This window comes from Panthera uncia (genome assembly GCF_023721935.1).
Source record: "Panthera uncia isolate 11264 chromosome B3 unlocalized genomic scaffold, Puncia_PCG_1.0 HiC_scaffold_1, whole genome shotgun sequence".
Taxonomy (NCBI): Eukaryota; Metazoa; Chordata; class Mammalia; order Carnivora; family Felidae; genus Panthera; species Panthera uncia.
Genome location: NW_026057582.1, coordinates 63,933,227 through 63,942,855, shown reverse-complemented (window position 1 = coordinate 63,942,855; position 9,629 = coordinate 63,933,227). Strand labels below are relative to the sequence as shown.

At 40.8% G+C, this 9,629-nt stretch overlaps 1 protein-coding gene across 1 annotated transcript in view; it reads left to right on the top strand.

The window, feature by feature from the left end:
- The first annotated feature begins 3,433 nt into the window (after positions 1-3,433).
- Positions 3,434-9,629, top strand: part of AKAP6 (A-kinase anchoring protein 6) — a 492,411-nt gene continuing 486,215 nt past the window's right edge. Inside the window, exons 1-2 of the mRNA XM_049612916.1 lie at positions 3,434-3,575; positions 6,193-6,404. The gene's annotated coding sequence lies outside the window, so the exon portion shown is untranslated. The remainder of the gene's footprint in view (positions 3,576-6,192; positions 6,405-9,629) is intronic.

Genomic DNA, 9,629 nt, shown 5'->3' with positions numbered 1-9,629 from the left:
CTTCCCAAGGAGGCTACATGCTAATGGTGCCCAGTTGCACCTTACACAATGTCTCTAATGGCTTTCTGGATCAGTTAGGTCTCTGTTTACTGTGATTGAAATCCTAAAACATACTGGCTGATGCAGAAAAATGGACCTTTTGGCTCTTGTAACCTACAGAGCCAGAGTAGGGCTGATTTCTGGCTCAAGCAGTCTCTCCAGCTCAACTCAACTCTGTTCTGCTCTTTCTTTCATTGGCTTTATTCCTAGACAGGTTCTTCATTCATGAATGCAAAATGGGCGAGCAGCTTCAAATTTGACATCCTTTCACTTTTAGAACCAGGAGCCAACAATGATTTTCATTAAAATGTGTCATTGCATCTCATTGGCTTCAGTGGGGCCCCATACCCATCTCTAACTAATTAATGTCTGTAGGTCAGGGGAATGTAACAAACTGGCTGGCTTAAGACTGAGTCGCATGCTCCATTCCTTTAATTGGATTCCTGCCCAAAGCATATAACCTAGGATGTTGGAAGACGTGATGTCTGGAAATAATAAATCCAAACTTCAGGTAACCACATTAATAACTGAGCTTTTATATCATTATTATGGCTGAAAGTTCTATTGTGACCACCAGTGATTAATAATTTCAGACAAGAATTTTTGCTTTATATGGATATCTAAAGAACGTAGAGAGATGCTGAGCATTCAACAATAAGAGTCACTAATGTCCACTATAGTTTGGTATTCAAGTATTTTTGGTTTCCAGATATCCTCAGAAAGTATATAAAATATACTGATTGAAGGGGCATCCATAGGCAGCCTGGGTGTGTGGTCATAAAAGCATGTGGTTGAAGTGTTTGAATGCTTGAACATTTTATGAATGAAGGTCAATTTTGAAGCCAGAATTGGGCATTTTTGTTAGAAGATTAGCTAAACACTTTATCCTTTTGTGAAAGAATTTGACCTTTGGTTAAGCTCTGTTCTCCTGGAAACCTGAAAATGATAAAATGTCAGTAATATTTTTAGGCAACAATGCTATGGGGAAAAATGGCCCTTTGTTAGTAAAAATTACTACTGGAAAGTAGGAGAATTTCCCTGCTTTGGTCTCAACTGTTCTCTCTAAGAGGAGCTGTTTGTCCATTCTGCCTATGGCCCTAGCTTTGGGGGAATCTCTAAGAGGTCCCCTCCCTACCATCCATTATGTTATCTGGCTACATCTGCAGTGAGTGATGAGGGGCAAGCCCTTCTTAGTCTGGATTGAGATAACTATAAATTCTGAGAGGAAGCCATAGGTTGGATATTTTCTGAGTTCAGTGATTCGTATAACTGGGCATAACTTTTGTGGGAACCTTGGAAATTATGTCTCTGAAATTGTTACAAAGATATGGGCTTCTATGAGGAATAATGCTTTTAAGGCTGGGTGCTCTTAAACTTGCCTATGTTCTGCTCATTGCTCTTGAGCTGTCACCTAGGGGCCAGGTAAAATAGCTCCTGGATACTGTGTGGGTTGCTGAACTGTTTGCTGCAAGACTCCTGCAGAAGAATAATGCCTGATGCTGCCTTGCTGGCAAACTCCCTGAGCAGACTGGTTGGCTATGATAGTCTTGTGTGTCTGAATGTTCACTTGGGCTCAAGAAGACCCATTGGTGGTATTGCAGACACATATGTAAAATGTAGCCCGAAACAAGGCTCATATTCCTGATATCATGATGTGGCAGATAACTATATATTATGCCTGTTTCCTTTTCTTCCTGGGTACAAAGCTAGATTGTATTTCCCAGTCTCCTACAGTATGTGTGGCTATTTGACCAAATTTTAACCAATGGAATGTGGATGGAAGTGTAGAAAAGTACTTCCAGATCTGGCCCATAAAAACCCTCCCTGTGCCATCTCCATCTGCCCAATGACTGCCAAGGACTCTAAGGTTCTAGAGGAGGGCAAAATCTCAAGATAGAGTCCCTGAATCACCATATAGAAGGTCACCTTGCCTCTATCAGAACATCCATTTAGACTTCCAGTGAACAAGAAACACACCATTGTTATATTTATCCAGGGTATTTTGGAGGCTCACCTGTGAAATCAGCTAGTACTTCCCCCAGCTAACAGTTGCTAACTAACATCTACTAGGCCTCAGATTCAGACATTTTAACATAATACACTAAGGGATGCAGGCTTGTCACATTTCCAGGAATAACTTCAGGGTTTTTTAAACCTCTAAAATGCAAACAGAAGATGTATGTTTACATCGTGAGCTGTTGATTTGGAAATAATACTCATTTACTCCTGATATGGTAAGAATTTGGGACACAACTCCTAATTGTAAGTAGGGGAAAATGGCCAGGAGGAAACATTTGTATAAATGTTGCTCTGTCTATAATAACACCACCAATTTCTGCCTTGCCAGTTCAGAATGGCAGAGAAAGGCTGCAAGTAGACTGTTGTACTAGAGATGAGAGAAGTTTCTACAGCCTTTTCTACAGCCTCCAGACTGGAACAGGGACTCAAGGGGATTCTAGCCCATTGTTGTTTACAGTCCTGTTTCCTACCTAGACTGTGGATGGACAGCCAGTGGAAAATTAGTCCATGGAAAAAGGATTCTATGGTCAAATAAATTAGGGAAATACTACATAGTATATTCTCCCCATGAGGGATCTCAATGCATATAAGCAAATTAAAGACTCTGAGAAGCTCTGTAATAAGGAATCCTGTTTTTAACTCTGTAAGTTTTTAGTAAGTAACAGTATATTATAATTTTATTATATGTTATTATATTTTATTAAATTATTTAATTTATATTTTTTAAATTGTTATAATTTTATTTATAATTAGATAATACATGTATAATAAACTACCCCCAAATCTGTTCAATACAGTAAAGGTTTATTTCTCACTCATTGAAGTTCCATGTGAGTCAGGGGGTGATTGGGAGAGCATGGCTATACCCCAGGTCATTGGGGCCAGAGACTCAGGCTCCATTCACAGTGTGGGGCTGTTATCTTCTAGGGCTTCAGAATTTTTCACTAGATTCTTTGCATCCAGCTAGCAGAGAGGGAAGTATGGGAAAGGTACACATGCTCCTAACTAACTTTAGAGATGTTTCTTTTTAGTTCCACTCACATTCCATTGGTGGGAACCAGTTCTAAGGTCCACCTACAGGTAAGGGCACTGGGAATGTACCTGGAGGAAGAGGAGACACATGGATAGTGGTGAGCAGTCTGAGTAGCTGTCACAAGTTGTCCTGCTGATCCCCAAATATTGTTTTCTCCTTTTTGCCCTATGACAAGCATATTCAAACCCTGCAGAAGCTACCTAAATTCCCATCTAGTCATGACATTCAGCTGAAAATCCAGGAGTTTTTAGTGATACAGAGTTGTCTCTGTCAGAGGCAAAAAGGAAGACACATAGTGGTCCCTAACCCACAACCGTTTTGAAATCCTTCTCATCATTCAGGTCTGAAGCTTCCTGCCTCATTTCACTGATCTGGCCTTGATTCTCCTCTGCAGAAGAAATTCATTTATTCTTTGTTGTCCATGGCCCTGGCTCTGCACCCTGAAAGGATCTCCTGTCCATTATCTTCCTTGACCTCATCTGAAGTGAGTGGTAAGGAGTAAGCCCTCCTTGGTAGCAGATCTTACAAGCCATTTCCTAACCATCTTAGTCCAGGGTCCAGAATCTGGCTGGATGTACAAATGAGAGCCACAGAGCCTCCCCTGATTGGGGTGAGTGGGCTATTAATGACAGTAGTAATAAGGCTTGACATTTCTATGATGCTAGTTTCCAAATGCTTTTATATACATTATTGTATGCAATCCTCAAAATAAACTCATGAGGTGGGGATGTTTAACAGTGAGAAAGGCCACTGGGAGGCCTAAAGTTAACTATTATAGGCCCATTCGCAAGGCAAGAAAACACTTTGTGACTTGCTTCTGTTTTTTGGGTCCCCCCCACCTTTTTTTTTTTTTTTTTTACCTGATCTGAGCCATTTTTGGGGTTAGTTATTCAGCCATATCAGGTTGTTAAGAGTCTGACCTCAGATTTGATGAGCCACCATCCATCTCTTCCCAGTGAACAAAGACTTGCTTTTGGTAAAGGAGACTGACAAGGTTCTTCTCATTCTGAGAAACCATATTCAAATAGGAAATACCTGATTCTGCCCTGCTCTCTCCTCTTTATAGAACCATGGGGTTTCAGTTCTAGAAAGGCCAGTAATATTGTTCTAGATCCATGACTCATTCCATCTTCCTCAGAGACTGAAAGGTTCTTCAGAAGTGTCTTCATGGGTCACTTCAGAGCGGATGAGGTAGGGGGAGTAGGGGTTGAGAAAGGTTCATCAGTTTTGGTTCTGGGCTTATCACCCCTCAATCAGGGCAGCTTAGCTTTGGACTGTAGCATTAGAATAAAGCATTCAAGTACCAAGAAATCTTGAAAACCATGGTTATTAGTGAAATACATTATCTCTGCAGATGAAAAACTTGAAGTCCAGAGAGGTTAATTGGCCTGAATGCACATAGATGCTCACTGGAAAAACTGGCATTAACACTATGTTTCCTGAATCCCAGATAAGTGTTTGCTCTGGAGTGGTTGCCTATTATTTCTCTTGGTATATAGCATGTGGTCTAAGATTAAGGATGGGAGTCAGGCTCTGCCCGTGACTGAAGCATGGGTAGCTTGGGCAGGCAACTTCGACCTCTTGCTCTTGGTCTCACAAGTACTCATTAGGTGAAACAGGAACAATCCTAGCTTCCCATCCAGGGCAGGGCTGTTCTGTGAATGGCTGATGATGCACACTGCTAGAATCCTGGCATCTCTCAGGCATTTTGTCAGCCCCTATTTACCAAGGCACTGCCTGAATTTCTTCTGCCATTCTGTCTCTTCATCCCCCATGCAGTTAGCCAACAATGCCATTTACAATCTCAAGTTAGAGAGAACAACATAATTGTCTTGTTAGATTTTGGGCTTTTAGAATATTGTTCTTCTCCAGAGTTTGAGGATAGAGTGGAGGGAGGTCAGCTTGATTCTGTCTCAACCCATGGTCTAAGAGTATTAAATATGCAAAAAATGGCTGCTCTGTTCATATCTTCTCCTCCCCATACCCCTTCTCACCACATAATATGTGTTTATGCATAGGAATAGAAAAGAGTGATTACTTTAAATTTGCATTTCTTTCAACAATTGGGGAAATACCTTACTGTATCTTGTTTAAATGTGGCTTTTCAGGGGCACCTGGGTGTCCCAGTTGGTTGAGCGTCCAACTCTTGATTTTGACTCAGGTCATGATCCCAGGGCTGTGGGACTGAACCTCATGTTGGACTGTGTGGCCATGGAACCTGCTTAGGATTCTCTCTTTCTCTCCCTCTGCCCTCATCTCCTGCTTGCATATTCTCTCTCTTTCTAAAATTAAAAAATTAAAAAAAAAATGTGACTTTTCACACAGTTCCAGCTTTTGTCGGGGGAGAGGTGCAAGTTAATTTCCTGCCATCTTATTGTCCTCAGGGAAGGAAAACAGAGCTCCAATATTTGGGGTGTCAGTGACTGTGGAGGTTGGTTACTTGTTCCAACCACCAGGTTTGTTCCCAAAAAAGATTTGCATTTTGCCTGTGAGCAGCAGAGGTCCTCTTCAGGCCAAGGAATTGGGCCCTAGAACTGAGAGTGATGTGTTATGCCCCATAGATCATCCTTGCATGTGCCTGTCAATGCTCAACTGAGAGCTGGGGCTGTACTACATTAAGAAGGTCCTGAGGGTTGGTTTCCATCAGGGGAAATGACCAGGGCAGAGTTCATTGGTGGGAGTTTGCTCATATTTTGAGAATTAAAACTTATTTATTTTAGAGTTAGAGTCACTTTCTCAGCTGTTTATATTCCATTTTTCATTTTTTTCCTGCTCCCTGCTTTGTTCTTTCAGTTTTTGACAAGTGAACAAAAAGTCTTTTTAATAACTTTTAAAAAGATGTCATCATGCTGTCCAGAGAGGAATAAGTGATCAAACTGCCTAACAGAGAAACACTGTGCATTTGTTTTTATTTGCTCAGTATTAAATCTATATCTCCCCCAACCTCATTCTTTTCTAAATGTGTAACAACAAAGTAGGAGATAATTTTTATTTTTTTCCAATGTGCCTTCAGGGAAATCCCTTTTAAATCTATGGATTTTAGTCCAATGAGGGATCCTCTCCCTTTAGTCTACATTTTGCATATCGTCTGTTTCTTACAGGGCTTCCGTATTGTCTCAGGCTCCACTGGAAATGCAGCAAGGATTCCTAGCACATCCCAGTTGCCATAGCAACAGCAGTCTTTCCCATAATGAGCTGCATCATCTGAACTGATGTCACAGCATCATGCAGCAGGTCAAACAAGGCATCTCCTAGTATTGCATCCTACAGATGTGCTGTAAACATCAAAAGGAGACGGTGGGAGCGGGAGATGGTAAGTGTTGAATGTCCGGGCCTTAATTGCACGGCTGTTTTGTTGGTTAGTGGGTGTCTGCTAAGGCGGAGATGGGGGGATGTTGTCTGCTTAAAATGGACTAGGGAAAGAGGAGCTGTTTTACCTAAATCTGTTTTTCAGGCTGCTGGGTTAAGACAAAGGCCTGTAAGAGTCATACAGGAATCATAGTACATAGAATTATCCTTGCTCCATCTCTGCCTCTTATTTTTGGTGTTCTCATAGAATTTTTCATAAGCATAAGATAATTTTCTATTGCAAAATCCCAAATAGGCTCTGAAATGAGCAGTTCACAGCATTTCAGCATTGTGAAGATATATATTTCTTTTATTTGTTGGGCAGAGCTAATTGGTCTCCTATTTGCTCTTGTGATTTTTGAAATATTTAGTGATTTACAGTATGAAATTTAGTATCTACCTTGGTTGGGTTTCATTTTCTTCATGGCAAGGAGCGAATGCTGAATAAGCATTTGACATAACCCTGATGTGAAAGGGGATCTCTTGCCTGTTCACGACGGAATTTATTAAAAGCATGAAGACCCAAACCAAATGAAATTACTTGAGCCTTTTGATTTATATGGTCGTCCTTCAACCCACGTCCTTCATAGTTAGTTGAAAGCCTGCCACGATATTTTTCCATCTCCAGACAGTCTCTAAAATAGCTGGAGTTGTTTGCAGGCGGACTTGTAACAAGTCTGTTCTCTGCGGCAGTTGCAATGAAGGGTAACGCTGAAGAGAGCCTCTGGAAGTGCCAGTGGGTGCTGCTGTTAACTTTAGCCAGAATCTGGTAAGACGAATAAATAGCAGAGTTCCCAGGGACTGTGGTGAATACAGATCTCTGGACTCAGTCATAACCTCAACTTAATTCTAAACTACAGTAAACATGTACCATGTTCATTTCAACTCTTAGCTATGTCTTTAGGCATCTTCGTTGCCTATATATATATATATATATATATATATATATATATATCCCTCCCCCCCGCCCCCCAAAAAAAAAACAAACTGTAGTCTGACAGTACCAGTTAAGCAGTAGTGTGTTGCCTTTTGTTTTGGGAAATGAAATGGATTTTTCTGGTGCAGCTGATTGCTACGAAGACAGAGAAAGGAGGAGGCACATGTCAGTTCAGTTGATCAATATGTCCACTTGGAATCAGGGAGTGGTCTTTTGGCTCAGTGCTACTGAGTTGATAGTTTTTATTTGAAAAGTCTTAAAGGAAAGATGGCAACCCCCAAGTTGCCATTCTTTTAGGCTGTTTATTGAGCCTAAAAGAGATGTATCCTAGGAAGCAGCAAAAGCAGTATCTCTAGTGAGCTTGGAGTGATTCTTTCTTTCTTTTTTTTCCTCACAGTCGATCATATTGGTCCCATTAGGCACTAGCTGGAATAAGAGACCTTAGATTTTAATTAGTTTGTTTATACATATCACATACATACTACTCTCCATCCTTTAAGCTTATATGGCTGACATGCAGCTCTATGGGATGGGAGAGGTCAGCTCAGCCTGGCTTTATTGCAAGCACTTAGGAGCACGAATTGTTCATTGCCTGCTTTTTTGTTGTATAATGCAAACAGAAAGCTTTGCTGGGACTGCTGGGTATGAACGCAGCTAAGTCAGAAGCTGTAAGGTGACAGGGAGGAGTCCTAGATGGAGATGGGGGAAGGGAAAGTGTATCTAGTTGCTGGATTATGAGTCTGGAGAAAATCACCCAGTGCCCATTAGAATTCTTTTAAAGTATTATTTCCAAGGAAAAGCAAGGAAGAAAGACTTGTTTGGTAACATGAATTGTTAGGAGTAAAAATAACCAAAGCCAGCATTTTAATGAGTTTTCTATTTGCTTAATTTTTGTTTCTTTTGTCTAACAGTGTGTTCAGCTGCTTCATCATGGGTGATTTGTACAATTACTGGAAGTCACAGAAGCCAGATTCCTTAAGGGCAGTGTTAGAAAAAGTGGAGTCATGCTTTGAGGGTGGGGAAGGCGCTGGTGGGTGTGGGCTGACGCAGTTATCTGGTAGAATATTCTCTCCTTTCAGAGGAACCTGTGACCCCCCCCCACCCCACCCTCCCCTGTTCCTGCAAGTATTCAAAATGCAGTTACAGTTCTCCAACTTTATGCTTTTGTGCTCTTTTTGCTCCAGGAGAACAAAGCCCTAGTAATGGGAGCTGTCATCCTGATCCTCAGTTTCTTTGCAGAAGGCCACAGCCTTCTGTGCTGCTCTCTGATTAGCTGCGTGTCTTAATTACTGGCTAAGGCTATTTCAGTTGCCTTAGTTTTAATATATCCCCAAGGGGTGGATGGTGTGTGTGTATGTGTGTGTGTGTGTGTGTGTGTGTGTGTGTGTGTGTGTGTGTATGGGGGAGGGGAGAGATTGCTCTATGGCTGCATTTAGTGGTGTTTCACTGAAACTTTCTGGAATTGAAAGAATTTTGTTTCACAGTGATGAATGAAAGGTCATAAAGACCATGTTTACTATGTGGCCAAGTTTCCACCATGGAAACCTCACAAGAAGCTAACCTTCTCCGTGCTTTTGGTTATGGCCTTTCTTTCCCCCCTAAATTATAAAGTTGCAAATAAGTTAATTATTTATGGGAGTGATAGAAATAGTAACCAAAATAACAATTCTCATAATGTTCTCATTATGTATCCAGCACTGGACCTAACATTATATATATCTCATTTAGCCCTTATAATGACATTATGAGATAGAGAATAATAATTGCATTTTTAGGTTTGGGTGGTGGTATTCATGTTTTGCAGAAACCAAGTCTTAGCCAGGTTAACAGAGTTGGCTAAGTTAATGAGTGATTGGGTGAGGATTCCAAACCAATGTGATTTGACTGTGATACCCACAGAAATTTTGGTTTTGTGACATCTTAACTGTGTGTACCATACAGATCAGTCATCTTTACTCCATCATACTTATCTTACCCTTCTCATTCTAATTGGAAAATCAGATTTCACATTTTCACACACAGAATGAAATTCCATTTATGACACTAAGTTCAATTTTACTGCACAGAAGAGCTTAAATTTTGGTGAGATCTTTATCTGATCCTAGAGATTGAACGAATGCAGAATTGAGGCTTAGAACTTTTGCCAGTACCCTGGCTCAACATATATTTCTAGTAGGATCTACATATCGGAAATGCTAGATGAATGACTATGGGCATGATGGAATTGCACTAAAGGCAGGTCTTATCTAGGTC